Below are 15,958 nucleotides of genomic sequence, written 5' to 3'. Positions count from 1 at the left end.
ATATTCCGAATAGGTTTGGCATTTACGGTGTAATTCTCCTTTCTGTAAGACCTTCAGAACGACCCCTTTTCACAAAACTATGCTGTCTATCGCTAATGAGTCCATTTCGTTCCAGTCCCTGAGAATTCACTAGAACAACTTATCTGCTAACGGCGTGCGGCTTATCATTTCCTGGATTATCACAGCTATCTTTTATAAACAGCGCTACCACCTTTGCTATTCCCCAGTCCTCTAGGATCTCACCTGTTGTCAACGAGATACAAATATGTCAGTTAAGACTCCAGTAATTTCCTCCCTTGCTTCGCTCAATATTCTAGGGAAAGTCCCATCCGGCCCAGGAGACTTATCTAGCTTAGCATCTTATCAAACACCCAATAACTCCTCCTTTCAGATGTCGACATGGCCCAGACTGTCCAAACACTCGACCCAAGTATCATCTTCCACAAAGTCCTATTTTTTGGTGATCAGTGGTGAAAGATATTTATTTAGTACCTCGCCCATTTCCTCGGTCTCACCACATCGAATCCCCGCACTGTCCTTAAGTGGTCAAATCCTTTCCCTGGCCACCGTCTTGATTTTATATATCAATAATATTGTTTGAGATTCACCTTAATACAACTTATCAGGAATTTCCATAGCACTTCCCAAATCTCTCAATTGCCGACTTAAGAACCATCCTACTTTCTATGTACTCCTCAAGGGGTTCGACTGTCTCCACCCTTCTACACTGTACAAAAGCCTCCTTTCTCTTTTCGATGATACTCCCAATATCCCTCCTTACACAAGGCTCCCTAAACTTCTCATACTTATCCTTCGTTCTCTCAGGAACATGACATTCCTGAATACTAATGGACTGGCACATGAAAGGCTTCCTCATGTCCGATGTTGATTTATCTTCCAACAGCCGCACCCAATCCTAATTCGTCAATTCCTGTCTAATGTTAACGTAATTTTCCCTTCCCCAGTTTCACACCTTAACGCGAGGGTTACCCTCATGCCGATCCAAAAGTATCCTAAAACTTACGGAATTGTGGTCACGACTCCCAAAATGTTCCCCGACTGATACCTCAAACACCTGCCCAGGCTCATTCCGCGATATCAGGTCATGAACTGCCCCTTGCCTGTTTGGTTGCCCTACATATTTCATCAAGAAGCCGTCTTGGATACTCCTTACACACTCATTCGAACATAAGAACTAGGAGCAGGAGTAGGCCACCTGGCCCCTCGAGCCTGCTCTGCCATTCAATGAGATCATGGCTTATCTTTTTTGGACTCAGCTCCACTTTCCGGCCCGAACACCATAACCCTTAATCTCTTTATTCTTCAAAAAAACGTTCATTCTTAATCTTAAAAATATTTAATGAAGGATCCCTACCTGCTTCACTGGGCAAGGAATTCCATAGATTCACAATCCTCTGGGTGAAGAAGTTCCTCGTAAGCTCAGTCCTAAATCTATTTCCCCTTATTTTGAAGCTATGCCCCCTAGTTATGCTTTCACCCGCCAGTGGAAACAATCTGTCCGCATCTATCCTATCAAAGAACAAGGAACAAAGAAAAGCACAGCACAGGAACAGGCCCTTCGGCCCTCCAAGCCCTTGCTGCCCGTCTAAACTAAAATCTTCTACACTTCCTGTGTCCGTACCCCTCTATTCCCATCATTACATGTATTTGTCAAGATGCCCCTTAATTGACACTAGCGTCCCTGCTTCCACCACCTCCTCTGGCAGCGTGTTACAGGCACACAGTACCCTCTGTGTAAAACACTTGCTTCGTACATCTCCTCTAAACCGTCCCCCTCACACCTTATACCTATGCCCCTTAGTAATTGAAACCTCTACCCTCGGGAAAAGCATTTGACTCACCACTATGTCTATGCCTCTCATATTTTTGTAGACCCCTATCAGGTCGCCCCTCAACCTCCGTCGTTCCAGTGAGAACAAACCGAGTTTATTCAACCGCTCCTCATAGGTAATGCCCTCCATACCAAGCAACATCCTGGTCAATCTCTTCTGCACCCTCGCTAAAGCCTCCACATCCTTCTGGTAGTGTGGCGACCAGAATTGGACACTATACTCCAAGTGTGGTCTAACTATGGTTCTATTCCCTTCATAATTTTACACTTTTCTATAATATTCCCCCCCCCCGCCCCCCCCCCCCCATCCTTCTAAATTCCAACGAGTACAGTCCCAGTCTACTCAACCCCTCATCGTAATCCAACCCCTTCAGTTCTGGGTTCAACCTAGTGAATCTCCTCTGCACACCCGACAGCGCCAGTACGTCCTTTCTCAGGTAAGGAGACCAAAACTGAACAAAATACTTCTGGTGTACTCTGCTCCATCAAAACCCCTAAGTGAGTCCCAGTCAATAGAGGAACAAAATATATCTGCTACCAAAACAACTCTGTTACTTTTGCACCTATCCTAATTCTCTGTACCTATCTGCTCCTCTATCTCTCGCTGGCTGTTGGGGGGGCCTGTAATAAACGCCCAATATTTTGATTTTTCCCTTTCCTGTTCCTGAGATCAACACAGATTGATTCATTGTCTGGGCCCTTGTCCTCCCGCAGTACGACTATAATATTCTCAATCGCCAGTAATGCTACTTTCCCAACCCTTATATATCCCCCTCTATCTCTCCAGAAGTATCTATATCCTCCAACGTTCAACCGCCAATCCTGCCGTTCCTTCAACCACGTTGCATTTCGTATTGAACGATGATTAAATTTATGATTCAATAAAAGATAAACTGCATAAAAATCATGTCAGCCCTTTGAAGACCTCTTAACATGCATCCTGGGAGGTGATCACTCAATTTTCCAGAGATATGCACATTCACGGCCTAAAGTTCATGGAGGTTAAATCCCTTCACGTCCGCTAGCTACCGTTGCAAAGGGCTCACGCAGTATATAACGTTTGACTGGTCTCCCCGGTCGCAAATAATCACGAAAGTAGCCGCAGCCTGTCCCGTCTCTGTTTTAATGACACACATTTTGGTTGCCATCGATCATAGTTGGAACAGCTGCAGGGATGTGTGTGACACAGACTCCACCCGTACCCTTCTGATAAGGCTGCACTTCAAACCTTGCAGGCAGAGTTTGCTTTGCAGCTCGAGGGTGGACTCGCTCGATGTATTCGGTAGAATTTCCTCATTTTGCTCATGTGGTTAGCGGTCACGCTTATCACACCCGCGCACTTATCAGGGGGTGAACAACGAGATACGCCAGCCTGCACTCGGGCATTTGACTGAGCCTGCGCTCCTGAATCGAAGCAAGTCCAGATACTGGATTATTCTAAATCATTACTTTTATGTTTTCGCGCGAAAAATGGGATGCAACTGCAAAGTGCAACCCGCACTGACATAATACTGAACTGCGATCAATCGATTAAGACTGCTGCTTCACAGCGCCAGGAACCTGAGTTCGTTTCGGAACTTCAGTGACCGTCAGCTTGGAATTTGCACTTTCTTCCCGTGGCCGGCTGCTCCGGGTTCTCCCACAGTCCCAGATATCTGCAGGTCAGGTTGGGTTGGGGTGAGTGGGTCGAGGTAGTGTGCTCTTTCAGAAGGTCAGTGCAGACTCGATGGGCAGAATGTTCTCCTTTTCACTGCAGGAATTATATGACTCTCAACCTTTCAAAGACCTTGGAAAGACTGGCGGGAGCGAAATCCCTAAATCTTCCCCGCTTAAATCTATGATTCTGTTTTTCAGGTAACCAGGAGAGGGAGGGTTGATCTGAGAGTTGTTCGGAATTAAGTCTATCGGCCTCTTCCAGATCTTCTGTAAGTGATTGCAACATATGAACATTACTTTTTATTTTAACTACGTCATTGACCCAGAACCTGCAATCAGATTTAAACTTTTAATTCTCTAACAGGGATTGACAGACCGAAGAGGTTCTGAAAGATAAATATCTAATTAATCTAAGCTCGTAAGCAAATGTTGCAGGTTCTGAAAATGTGAAGTAAACGTGCAAATGATAAGGTGGTATTATTTTATCATTCGACAGAGTAAAAATATTTTGTAAGATCGAGGATCTTGGATTTCAAGCATCGATCATAACACTCTGGACAATGATACACAATTGTAACAATACCTAGAACACGTTCAGCTTTAATTGGTAAGTTGCGAGTAAAAGACGAATCACATACCCAAAATTGAAGCCACCTTGAACATTTTAGAGCCTAATTCTGTCATTTATTTGCATTAATATTGCTGATGCTGAAATTAAAACCGTGGGCGTTCGGTCTGATTGGAAATGTAATGGAACTTTTAAATATGTAGCCTGCATCCAGGTGCAGGTCAGGGACAGGGATTCCGTCACATTAATGCAAACTATTGTTTCTTAAAGCCTGTCAGTCGCGGGCGGTCCTAACTCTTACGACGGTGGGTACTTGGGTTCGATCCCGGCCCCATCATTGTCCATGTGCATTTTGCACATTTTCGCCGTCTCTGCGTGGGCTTCGCCGCCACAACCCAAAGATGTGCAGGATAGGTGGATTAGCCACGCTAAGTTGCTCCTCCCTTGGAATGAATAAAAAGCATTGGGTACTTTGGATTTACAGCAAAAATGCCTATCAGTCACCTATAAAACCTGTACTGGAGGCTGGGTGAGACAGGGGCAGGGAAGCGGGCCCCAAACAACATTGGCATGGAGTAACTGACAGTAGCTCCGTAAATGGAAGGTTTAAAGGAAAAACGGAGGCCACGAAACGTGGGAATCGGATCATAAGACCGGCTTCCCCTGGGTGGAAGGGACGGATGGGAGCGGTGTTGCCTGGCGAGGGTGTTGGTGGATCGGGTGTGGGGAGTTGTACCGTCCTGTGCCTTGGACAAGAGGCTGTGATTAATTCAGGATGGGATGGGGCAGACTGGGAGTTAATAATAATAATAATAATCGCTTATAGTCACAAGTAGGCTTCAATGGAGCTACTTAGTCTGCGATGGGAGTGAGTTCGGGGAGGCTGGGGATCATTTGGTAGGTGGTGTGTGTCCTGGATGGGGGCTCAGACGGTCAGTGGAATTCGGTTAGATAGGGGGAGCCACTCGTGGAGAGCGAGTTTAGTCTGGGAGGGGTTGATTAGTCCGGGAAGCCCTTTGCATTGGGAACGGAGATGGGGTGACGTCTGATGCAGCGGCAGATGGAGGGGGGAAACGTTGGGAGGGCGTGGCAGACCAGAGGTGTGTGGGGGGGGGGGCGGTACAGAGCAGGGAGATTCGAACTGGTGGGGTCGGGTTCTTCCGAACTGAGCGGGGGCGGGGAGGCGGCTCAGACTGGAGAACGTTCCAGTCGAACCAGGAAGAGAAATGTGAGCAGGGACTTGTGGTCAAACCAAGGGGTGTGAGGGTGGGACTGAAGTAGGGTCTGGCAACGGAGTGAGTGGGATGGGACGGGAGCGGTGGATGTCGGACCGGAAGGAGTCCCGATCAGGAGAGACAGGGAGAGAGACAGAGAGAGAGACCACTTACCTTTACAGGAGCAGCCCTTTGGATTTCGGCGGCAGCGGTGCGCAGGGGCCTTCTGGGAGGTGAGTAGTGAGTTTAAAAGCTCTTACCTTTACAGGAGCAGCCCTTTGGATTTCGGCGGCAGCGGTGCGCAGGAGCCTTCTTGGAGGTGAGTAGCGACTTTAAAACCACTTACCTTTACAGGAGCAGCCCTTTGGATTTCGGCGGCAGCGGTGCGCAGGGGCCTTCTGGGAGGTGAGTAGTGTATTTAAAAAGCCTTACCTGGTCCCGTGTCTGTTCTTCTTTTCTGTTTTATTTGTTTTTATATAAGGCGGGAAACGGAAGTTCGACCTCTGGCAAGTCCCCCCCCCCCCCCCAACCAATAAATTCTGGTGGAGAGGTTGCGAGTAAAATACGTGTAGTGTCTCCCACCCGCCCTCCTCCTCTAACCTAATAATAAGACCCATTGGTGTAAGGTAAGTGCCATATTATATTATTATATTATTAGCATTGTGCAGGTCAAGGATCGGAGGTGGAGGAGCAGTCTCTGTCAGCCAGAGAACCTGAGAACATCTCAGACACTCAGAAGGTAAGAAGGTAAGTAAGTGATTTTTACTTTTATACCTTTTTTCAAATTGTGTGTGTCGGGGGAAACTGAAGTGACATCACAGAAAAGCTGTGACCTGAGTGGCTGGTTGGGATTCTAACCTAAATTTAAAAAAAAAAAAAATTTGAGTATTTGGGAACTAATTAAACATAATAACTTAATTATAATTTATAGGATATCTAAGCCAGAGATCGGAGAATATTATAGTTAGCTATCGCATTTCTATTAGAAATCTAGTGCTAGGAAACAGATAGTTGACAGTAACTTTGCAATTTTAAAAAAAAGTATTTAAAAAAAAAAAGACAAATTTTAATTTTAATTAATTGACGCAATGTCAGTTAGAGGGGTGCTGTGCTCTGACTGTGAGATGTGGCAGGTCCGGGAGGCTTCCAGCGTCCCGGATGGCTTCATCTGCAGAAAGTGCACCCAACTGCAGCTCCTCACAGACCGCATGGTTCGGTTGGAGCAGCAATTGGATGCACTTAGGAGCATGCAGGTGGCGGAAAGCGTCATAGATCGCAGTTATGTAAATGTGGTCACACCCAAGGTGCAGGCAGAGAAATGGGTGACCACCAGAAAGGGCAGGCAGTCAGTGCAGGAATCCCCTGTGGTTGTCCCCCTCTCGAACAGATATACCCCTTTGGATACTGTCGGGGGGGATAGCCTATCAGGGGAAAACAGCAGCAGCCAGAGCAGTGGCACCACGGCTGGCTCTGATGTTCAGAAGGGAGGGTCAAAGCGCAGAAGAGTAATAGTAATAGGGGACTCTATAGTCAGGGGCACAGATAGGCGCTTCTGTGGACGTGAAAGAAACTCCAGGATGGTATGTTGCCTCCCTGGTGCCAGGGTTCAGGATGTCTCCGAACGGGTAGAGGGAATCCTGAAGGGGGAGGGCAAACAGGCAGAGGTCGTTGTACATATTGGTACTAACGACATAGGCAGGAAGGGGCATGAGGTCCTGCAGCAGGAGTTCAGGGAGCTAGGCAGAAAGTTAAAAGACAGGACCTCGAGGGTTGTAATCTCGGGATTACTCCCTGTGCCACGTGCCAGTGAGGCTAGAAATAGGAAGATAGAGCAGACAAACACGTGGCTAAACAGCTGGTGTAGGAGGGAGGGTTTCCGTTATCTGGACCACTGGGAGCTCTTCCGGGGCAGGTGTGACCTGTATAAGATGGACGGGTTGCATCTAAACCGGAGAGGCATAAATATCCTGGCCGCGAGGTTTGCTAGTGTCACACGGGAGGGTTTAAACTAGTATGGCAGGGGGGTGGGCACGGGAGCAATAGGTCAGAAGGTGAGAGCATTGAGGGAGAACTAGGGAATAGGGACAGTGTGGCTCTGAGGCAGAGCAGACGGGGAGAAGTTGCTGAACACAGCGGGTCTGGTGGCCTGAAGTGCATATGTTTTAATGCAAGGAGCATTACGGGTAAGGCAGATGAACTTAGAGCTTGGATTACTACTTGGAACTATGATGTTGTTGCCATTACAGAGACCTGGTTGAGGGAAGGGCAGGATTGGCAGCTAAACGTTCCAGGATTTAGATGTTTCAGGCGGGATAGAGGGGGATGTAAAAGGGGAGGCGGAGTTGCGCTACTTGTTCGGGAGAATATCACAGCTATACTGCGAGAGGACACCTCCGAGGGCAGTGAGGCTATATGGGTAGAAATCAGGAATAAGAAGGGTGCAGTCACAATGTTGGGGGTATACTACAGGCCTCCCAACAGCCAGCGGGAGATGGAGGAGCAGATAGGTAGACAGATTTTGGAAAAGAGTAAAATCAACAGGGTTGTGGTGATGGGAGACTTCAACTTCCCCAATATTGACTGGGACTCACTTAGTGCCAGGGGCTTAGACGGGGCGGAGTTTGTAAGGAGCATCCAGGAGGGCTTCTTAAAACAATATGTAAACAGTCCAACTAGGGAAGGGGCGGTACTGGACCTGGTATTGGGGAATGAGCCCGGCCAGGTGGTAGATGTTTCAGTAGGGGAGCATTTCGGTAACAGTGACCACAATTCAGTAAGTTTTAAAGTACTGGTGGACAAGGATAAGAGTGGTCCGAGGATGAATGTGCTAAATTGGGGGAAGGCTAATTATAACAATATTAGGCGGGAACTGAAGAACATAGATTGGGGGCGGATGTTTGAGGGCAAATCAACATCTGACATGTGGGAGGCTTTCAAGTGTCAGTTGAAAGGAATACAGGACAGGCATGTTCCTGTGAGGAAGAAAGATAAATACGGCAATTTTCGGGAAACTTGGATGACGAGTGATATTGTAGGCCTCGTCAAAAAGAAAAAGGAGGCATTTGTCAGGGCTAAAAGGCTGGGAACAGACGAAGCCTGTGTGGCATATAAGGAAAGTAGGAAGGAACTTAAGCAAGGAGTCAGGAGGGCTAGAAGGGGTCTTGAAAAGTCATTGGCAAATAGGGTTAAGGAAAATCCCAAGGCTTTTTACACGTACATAAAAAGCAAGAGGGTAACCAGGGAAAGGTTGGCCCACTGAAGGATAGGCAAGGGAATCTATGTGTGGAACCAGAGGAAATGGGCGAGGTACGAAATGAATACTTTGCAGCAGTATTCACCAAAGAGAAGGAATTGGTAGATGTTGAGTCTGGAGAAGGGGGTGTAGATAGCCTGGGTCACATTGTGATCCAAAAAGACGAGGTGTTGGGTGTCTTAAAAAATATTAAGGTAGATAAGTCCCCAGGGCCGGATGGGATCTACCCCAGAATACTGAAGGAGGCTGGAGAGGAAATTGCTGAGGCCTTGACAGAAATCTTTGGATCCTCGCTGTCTTCAGGGGATGTCCCGGAGGACTGGAGAATAGCCAATGTTGTTCCTCTGTTTAAGAAGGGTAGCAAGGATAATCCCGGGAACTACAGGCCAGTGAGCCTTACTTCAGTGGTAGGGAAATTACTGGAGAGAGTTCTTCGAGACAGGATCTACTCCCATTTGGAAGCAAATGGACGTATCAGTGAGAGGCAGCACGGTTTTGTGAAGGGAAGGTCGTGTCTCACTAACTTGATAGAGTTTTTCGAGGAGGTCACTAAGATGATTGATGCAGGTAGGGCAGTAGATGTTGCCTATATGGACTTCAGTAAGGCCTTTGACAAGGTCCCTCATGGTAGACTAGTACAAAAGGTGAAGTCACACGGGATCAGGTGTGAACTGGCAAGGTGGATACAGAACTGGCTAGGCCATAGAAGGCAGAGGGTAGCAATGGAGGGATGCTTTTCTCATTGGAGGGCTGTGACCAGTGGTGTTCCACAGGGATCAGTGCTGGGACCTTTGCTCTTTGAATATATATAAATGATTTGGAGGAAAATGTAACTGGTCTGATTAGTAAGTTTGCAGACGACACAAAGGTTGGTGGAATTGCGGATAGCGATGAGGACTGTCTGAGGATACAGCAGGATTTAGATTGTCTGGAGACTTGGGCGGAGAGATGGCAGATGGAGTTTAATCCGGACAAATGTGAGGTAATGCATTTTGGAAGGGCTAATGCAGGTAGGGAATATACAGTGAATGGTAGAACCCTCAAGAGTATTGAAAGTCAAAGAGATCTAGGAGTACAGGTCCACAGGTCATTGAAAGGGGCAACACAGGTGGAGAAGGTAGTCAAGAAGGCATACGGCATGCTTGCCTTCATTGGCCGGGGCATTGAGTATAAGAATTGGCAAGTCATGTTGCAGCTGTATAGAACCTTAGTTAGGCCACACTTGGAGTATAGTGTTCAATTCTGGTCGCCACACTACCAGAAGGATGTGGAGGCTTTAGAGAGGGTGCAGAAGAGATTTACCAGAATGTTGCCTGGTATGGAGGGCATAAGCTATGAGGAGCGATTGAATAAACTCGGTTTGTTCTCACTGGAACGAAGGAGGTTGAGGGGCGACCTGATAGAGGTATACAAAATTATGAGGGGCATAGACAGAGTGGATAGTCAGAGGCTTTTCCCCAGGGTAGAGGGGTCAATTACTAGGGGGCATAGGTTTAAGGTGAGAGGGGCAAAGTTTAGAGTAGATGTACGAGGCAAGTTTTTTACGCAGAGGGTAGTGGGTGCCTGGAACTCACTACCGGAGGAGGTAGTGGAAGCAGGGACGATAGGGACATTTAAGGGGCATCTTGACAAATATATGAATAGGATGGGAATAGAAGGATACGGACCCAGGAAGTGTAGAAGATTGTAGTTTAGTCGGGCAGTATGGTCGGCACGGGCTTGGAGGGCCGAAGGGCCTGTTCCTGTGCTGTACATTTCTTTGTTCTTTGTTGTTCTTTGAGATGCATTTGTCGCCTATTCTTTCACCACCAAAGAGTAAGGGATTGCCAGAAAGATCAGCACTGCTGACTCTTAGCGCGAAGGACCAGGGTTCAATTACGAACTTGAATGACTGTCTGCGGAGTTTGCACGGTGTCCACGTGTCTGCAGAGGTTTCCACCGGATGCGCCAGTTGCCTCCTGCCGTCCAAACATTTGCAGGCTAGCCGGATTGTCCACACTAAATTACCCCTTCATGTCCAAAGGCTACAGGGACAGGCTTGGAGAGTGTTTGTAGGTAGGGTGCTCTTTCGGAGGACCGTGGAAGACCCGATCGGTAGAATAGCCTCATTCTGCACAGCAGGGTGTCTGTAATAAGAAAAAACAGCAGGCAGAGGCCATTTCCCCCTGGAGTAGGCATCATCATTCATAAACTTCATAAATATTCTGATTATTGCCTGAACCTCACCTTTCAGCCGGCTCCCGGTCCATTAATCTTGACTTCCCGGCACATCAAACATTATGTCGAACCGATCTTTGCTGTATAACGGCGGCAGTCATATAATCATAGAAGTTTACCGCATGGAAACAGGCCCTTCGGCCCAACCAGTCCATGCCGCCCAGTTTTTACCATTAAGCTAGTCCCAGTTGCCCGCACTTGGCCCATAACCCTCTATACCCATCTTACCCATGTAACTATCTAAATGCTTTTTAAAAGACACAATTGTACCCGCCTCTACTACTACCTCTGGCAGCCCATTCCAGACACTCACTACCCTCTGAGTGAAGAAATTGCCCCTCTGGGCCCTTCTGAATCTCTCCCCTCTCACCTTAAACCTATGCCCTCTAGTTTTAGACTCCCCTACCTTTGGGAAAAGATGTTGACTATCTACCTTATCTATGCCCCTCATTATTTTATAGACCTCTATAAGATCACCACTAAGCCTCCTACGCTCCAGGGGAAAACGTCCCAGTCTATCCAGCCTCTCCTTATAACTCAAACCATCAAGTCCCGGCAATATCCTAGTAAATCTTTTCTGCACTCTTTCCAGTTTAATAATATCCTTTCTATAAAAGGGTGACCAGAACTGCACACAGTATTCCAAGTGTGGCCGTACCAATGTCTTGTACAACTTCAACAAGACGTCCCAACTCCTGTATTCAATGTTCTGACCAATGAAGCCAAGCATGCCGAATGCCTTCTTCACCACCCTGTCCACCTGCGACTCCACCTTCAAGGAGCTATGAACCTGTACTCCTAGATCTCTTTGTTCTATAACTCTCCCAAACGCCATACCATTAACTGAGTAGGTCCTGGCCTGATTCGATCTGCCAAAATGCATCACCTCACATTTATCTAAATTAAACTCCATCTGCCATTCGTCGGCCCACTTGCCTAATTGATCAAGATCCCGTTGCAATCCGAGATAACCTTCTTCACTATCCACTGTGCCACCAATCTTAGTGTCATCTGCAAACTTACTAACCATGCCTCCTAAATTCTCATCCAAATCATTAATATAAATCACAAATAACAGTGGACCCAGCACCGATCCCTCAGGCACACCACTGGTCACAGGCCTCCAGTTTGATAAACAACCCTCTACAGCCATCCTCTGCCTTCTGTCGTCCAGCCAATTTTGAATCCAAGTGGCAACCTCACCCTGGATCCCGTGAGCTTTAACCTTCTGCAACAACCTACCATGCGGTACCTTGTCAAAGGCTTTGCTAAGGACCATGTAGACAACGACTACTGCACTGCCCTCATCTACCTTCTTGGTCATCCCCTCAAAAAACTCAATCAAATTTGTGAGACATGATTTTCCACGCACAAAACCATGCTGACTGCCCCGAATCAGTCCTTGCCTCTCTAAATGCTTGTAGATCCTATCTCTCAGAATACCTTCTCGCAACTTACCTACTACAGATGTTAGGCTCACCGGTCTGTAGTTCCCAGGCTTTTCCCTGCTGCCCTTCTTAAACGAGGGCACAACATTCGCCACTCTCCAATCTTCAGGCACCTCACCTGTGGCTGCCGATGATTCAAATATCTCTGTTAGGGGACCCGCAATTTCCTCCCTAGCCTCCCACAACATCCTGGGATACATTTTATCAGGTCCCGGGGATTTATCTACCTTGATGCGCTTTAAGACTTCCAGCACCTCCTCCTCTGTAATATGCACACTTCTCAAGACATCACTATTTATTTCCCTTAGTTTCCTAACACCCATGCCTTTCTCCACCGTGAATACCGATGAGAAATATTCATTCAGGATCTCACCCAACTCTTGTGGCTCTGCACATAGATGTCCTTGTTGGTACTTAAGAGACCCTACTCTGTCCCTAGTTACTCTTTTCCCCTTCATGTATCTGTAGAATCTCTTTGGATTCTCCCTTGCATTATTTGCCAAAGCAATTTTATGTCCCCTTTTTGCCCTCCTGATTTCCCTCTTAACTCTATTTCGACAATCTCTTTACTCTTCAAGGGATCCACTTGATCCCAGTTGCTTATGTACGTCATATGCCTCCTTCTTCTTTTTGACCAGAGTCTCAATATCTCGAGTCATCCAGGGTTCCCTACTTCTACCAGCCTTGCACTTCACTCTAAAGGGAATGTGCTTACCCTGCACCCTGGTTAACACATTTTTAAAAGCCTCCCATTTACCAGCAGTCCCTTTGCCTGCCAACAGTCTCCCCCAATCTACCTCTGCAAGTTCCTGTCTGATACCAACAAAATTGGCCTTGCCCCAATTAAGAATTTTAACTCTTGGGCCAGACCTATCATTCTCCATAGCTATCTTAAAACTAATGGAGTTATGGTCACTTGTCCCAAAGTGATCCCTCACTCGCACTTCTGTCACTTGCCCTTCCTTATTTCCCAAGACGAGGACAAGTTTTGCCCCCTCCATTCCAAATTTCCCTCCATCCAAGCCCCTAATGCTATGGATGTCCCAGTCAATGTTGGGAAAGTTAAAGTCCCCTACTACTACCACCCTATTATTCTTGCAGCTATCTGTAATCTCCTTACATATTTGCTCCTCAATTTCCCGCTGACTATTTGGGGGCCTGTAGTACAGTCCTACCAAGGTGATCTCTCCCTTCTTATTTTTCAGTTCCACCCATATAGACTCAGTGGGCGAACCCTCGGATATATCCCCTCTAAGTACTGCCGTGATGTTCTCCCTAATCAAAAAAGCCACTCCCCCTCCTCTCTTACCTCCTGTTCTATCCTTTCTATAGCATCTGTACCCTGGAACATTGAGCTGCCAGTCCTGCCCCTCCCTTAGCCATGTTTCAGTCATAGCTATAATATCCCAGCCCATGTGCCCGTCCATGCCCTGAGTTCATCCGCTTTGCCCGTCAGGCCCCTTGCATTGAAATAAATGCCGTTTGATGTAGACCTTCCTTGCTCTCTGCCCTGCTTTCTCTGGTCATGCTTTAAACACTCTCCCTTCCTGCCTTTTGTTTCTGTCCCCACTGACTTCCTACATCGGTTCCCATCCCCCTGGCACATTAGTTTAAACCCTCCCCAACTGCACTAGCAAACACACCCCCGAAAACATTGGTTCCGGTCCCACCCAGATGCAGACCGTCCGATTTGTACAGGTCCCACCTCCCCCAGAACCGGTCCCAATGTTCCAGGAATTTTAAACCCTCCCTCTTGCACCATCTCTCAAGCCACGTATTCATCCTACCTATCCTGTCATTCTTACTCTGACTATCACGTGGCACTGGTCGCAATCCTGAGATTACTACCTTTGAGGTCCTACTTTTTAGTTTAAAGCCTAACTCCCTAAATTCAACTTGTGGGACCTCATCCCGTTTTTTTACCTATATCGTTGGTGCCTATATGCACCACGACAGCTGGCTGTTCACCCTCCCCCTCCAGAATGCCCTGCAGCCGCTCCGAGACATCCTTGACCCTTGCACCAGGGAGGCAACATACCAACCTGAATTCTCGTTTGCGTCCGCAGAAACGCCTGTCTATTCCCCTTACAATTGAATCCCCTATCACTATAGCTGTGCCACTCTTTTTCCCGCCCTTCTGTGCAGCAGAGCCAGCCACGGTGCCATGAACCTGGCTGCTGCCACCTTCCCCTGGTGAGCCATCTCCCCCAACAGTTTCCAAAACGGTAAATCTGTTTTGGAGGGAGATGACCGCAGGGGATTCCTGCACTGCCTTCCTACTCTTCCTCTGTGTTGGTCACCCTTTCCCTATCTGCCTCAGTAATTTTAATCTGCGGTGTGACCAACTCACTGAATGTGCTATCCACAACTTCCTCAGCATCGCGGATGCTCCAAAGTGAGTCCATCCGCAGCTCCAGAGCCGTCAAGCGGTCTAACAGGATCTGCAGTTGGACACACTTCTTGCAGATGAAGGAGTCAGGGACACCAGAAGGGTCCCTGACTTGCCACATCTCACACGAGGAGCATGACACGGGTCTGAGCTCTCCTGCCATGACTTAAACCTGAAGTTAAATTTGAACTACACTACACAGCTAAGAAAAGTCAAAGAGAGAGAAATCACTTACCAGTTACAAGCCAATCACTTACCTGTTGGCTGTGATGTAATTGCTCCCGAGACTCCCTCACAGGTCTGCTTCTCTGCACCTCCTTAAGATGAGCACCAAATTCCCTTAACTAGTTAATTAATTTACTTAATAAATTTGATTTTTTTTTTTTTTGTCACTCCCCTCTTACCCGAACTCAGCCTTACCCAAACTCTGATACACTCTGTTTGCCTCCAGCACTCTGTTTCTATAGGCACTTCAGCCACACCCTTTGTATCCTTCCTGATTTACAGTCAGCCAATAGGCCTGCTCCCGAAACTGATCTCCCGAAACGAACAGCTGAACTGCAAGGTAAGGAAGTTGTTAAGCAGTACTGTTAAGCAGTCACCACTGAAATCTGAAGAAAAGGTTTGACAAGATGAAAAACATTCTCAACAAACACAGACACCACATCCACTGATACTCCCGTATCTATTCTACTAATTAAGTCCTCTCAAACTCCCGTAGATTTGTTGAGCATTATTTGCCATCCAATAACACATGCTGACTTTGTCCAATTCCGTTGGTGTTTTCCAAACGTTATGTTATCATCGTTTTCAAAATTAGACGTTTGTATCTTCCATCCTGCTGATGTCATAGATTATCATAGAATTTACAGTGCAGAAGGAGGCCATTCGACCCATCGAGTCTGCACTGGCTCTTGGATAGAGCATCCTACCCAAGGTCACCTGCACCCTATCCCCATAACCCACTAACCCCACCCATCACTAAGGGCAATTTTGGACACTAAGGGCAATTTATCATGGCCAATCCACCTAACCCGCGCATCTTTGGACTGTGGGAGGAAGCCGGAGCACCCGGAGGAAACCCACGCACACACGGGGGGGATGTGCAGACTCCGCACAGACAGTGACCCAAGCCGGAATTGAACCTGGCACCCTGGAGCTGTGAAGCAATTGTGCTATCCACAATGCTACCGTGCTCACGACAATTCGCCCCTATTTCTCCTTTTTTTCTCTCCTCTTTAAAATAGTGTGGTTTAATTTGCCAGCCTTCTATCTGCAGGAACTGCAACAGCGTCGATAAACGTTTGAAAGATGTCCACCACTACATCCAATACTTCCAGGGCCACTGTGAGATATCGATT

General features: G+C 47.3%; 1 protein-coding gene across 6 annotated transcripts in view; it reads left to right on the top strand.

The window, feature by feature from the left end:
- Positions 1-3,205: 3,205 nt before the first annotated feature.
- LOC140404773 (Fc receptor-like protein 2) overlaps positions 3,206-15,958 on the top strand; it is a 246,320-nt gene continuing 233,567 nt past the window's right edge. Inside the window, exons 1-3 of one of the 6 annotated variants that reach the window (XM_072493506.1) lie at positions 3,206-3,513; positions 3,707-3,777; positions 4,005-4,115. The gene's annotated coding sequence lies outside the window, so the exon portion shown is untranslated. Of the gene's footprint in view, positions 3,530-3,706; positions 3,778-4,004; positions 4,116-15,064; positions 15,163-15,958 lie in introns of those variants that run through there. The other 5 variants (XM_072493502.1, XM_072493503.1, XM_072493498.1 and 2 more) reach the window with 5 other exon arrangements.

Source organism: Scyliorhinus torazame, chromosome 31, assembly GCF_047496885.1.
Source record: "Scyliorhinus torazame isolate Kashiwa2021f chromosome 31, sScyTor2.1, whole genome shotgun sequence".
In the NCBI taxonomy this organism is placed as follows: domain Eukaryota; kingdom Metazoa; phylum Chordata; class Chondrichthyes; order Carcharhiniformes; family Scyliorhinidae; genus Scyliorhinus; species Scyliorhinus torazame.
This window is presented reverse-complemented; position numbering and strand designations above follow the sequence as displayed.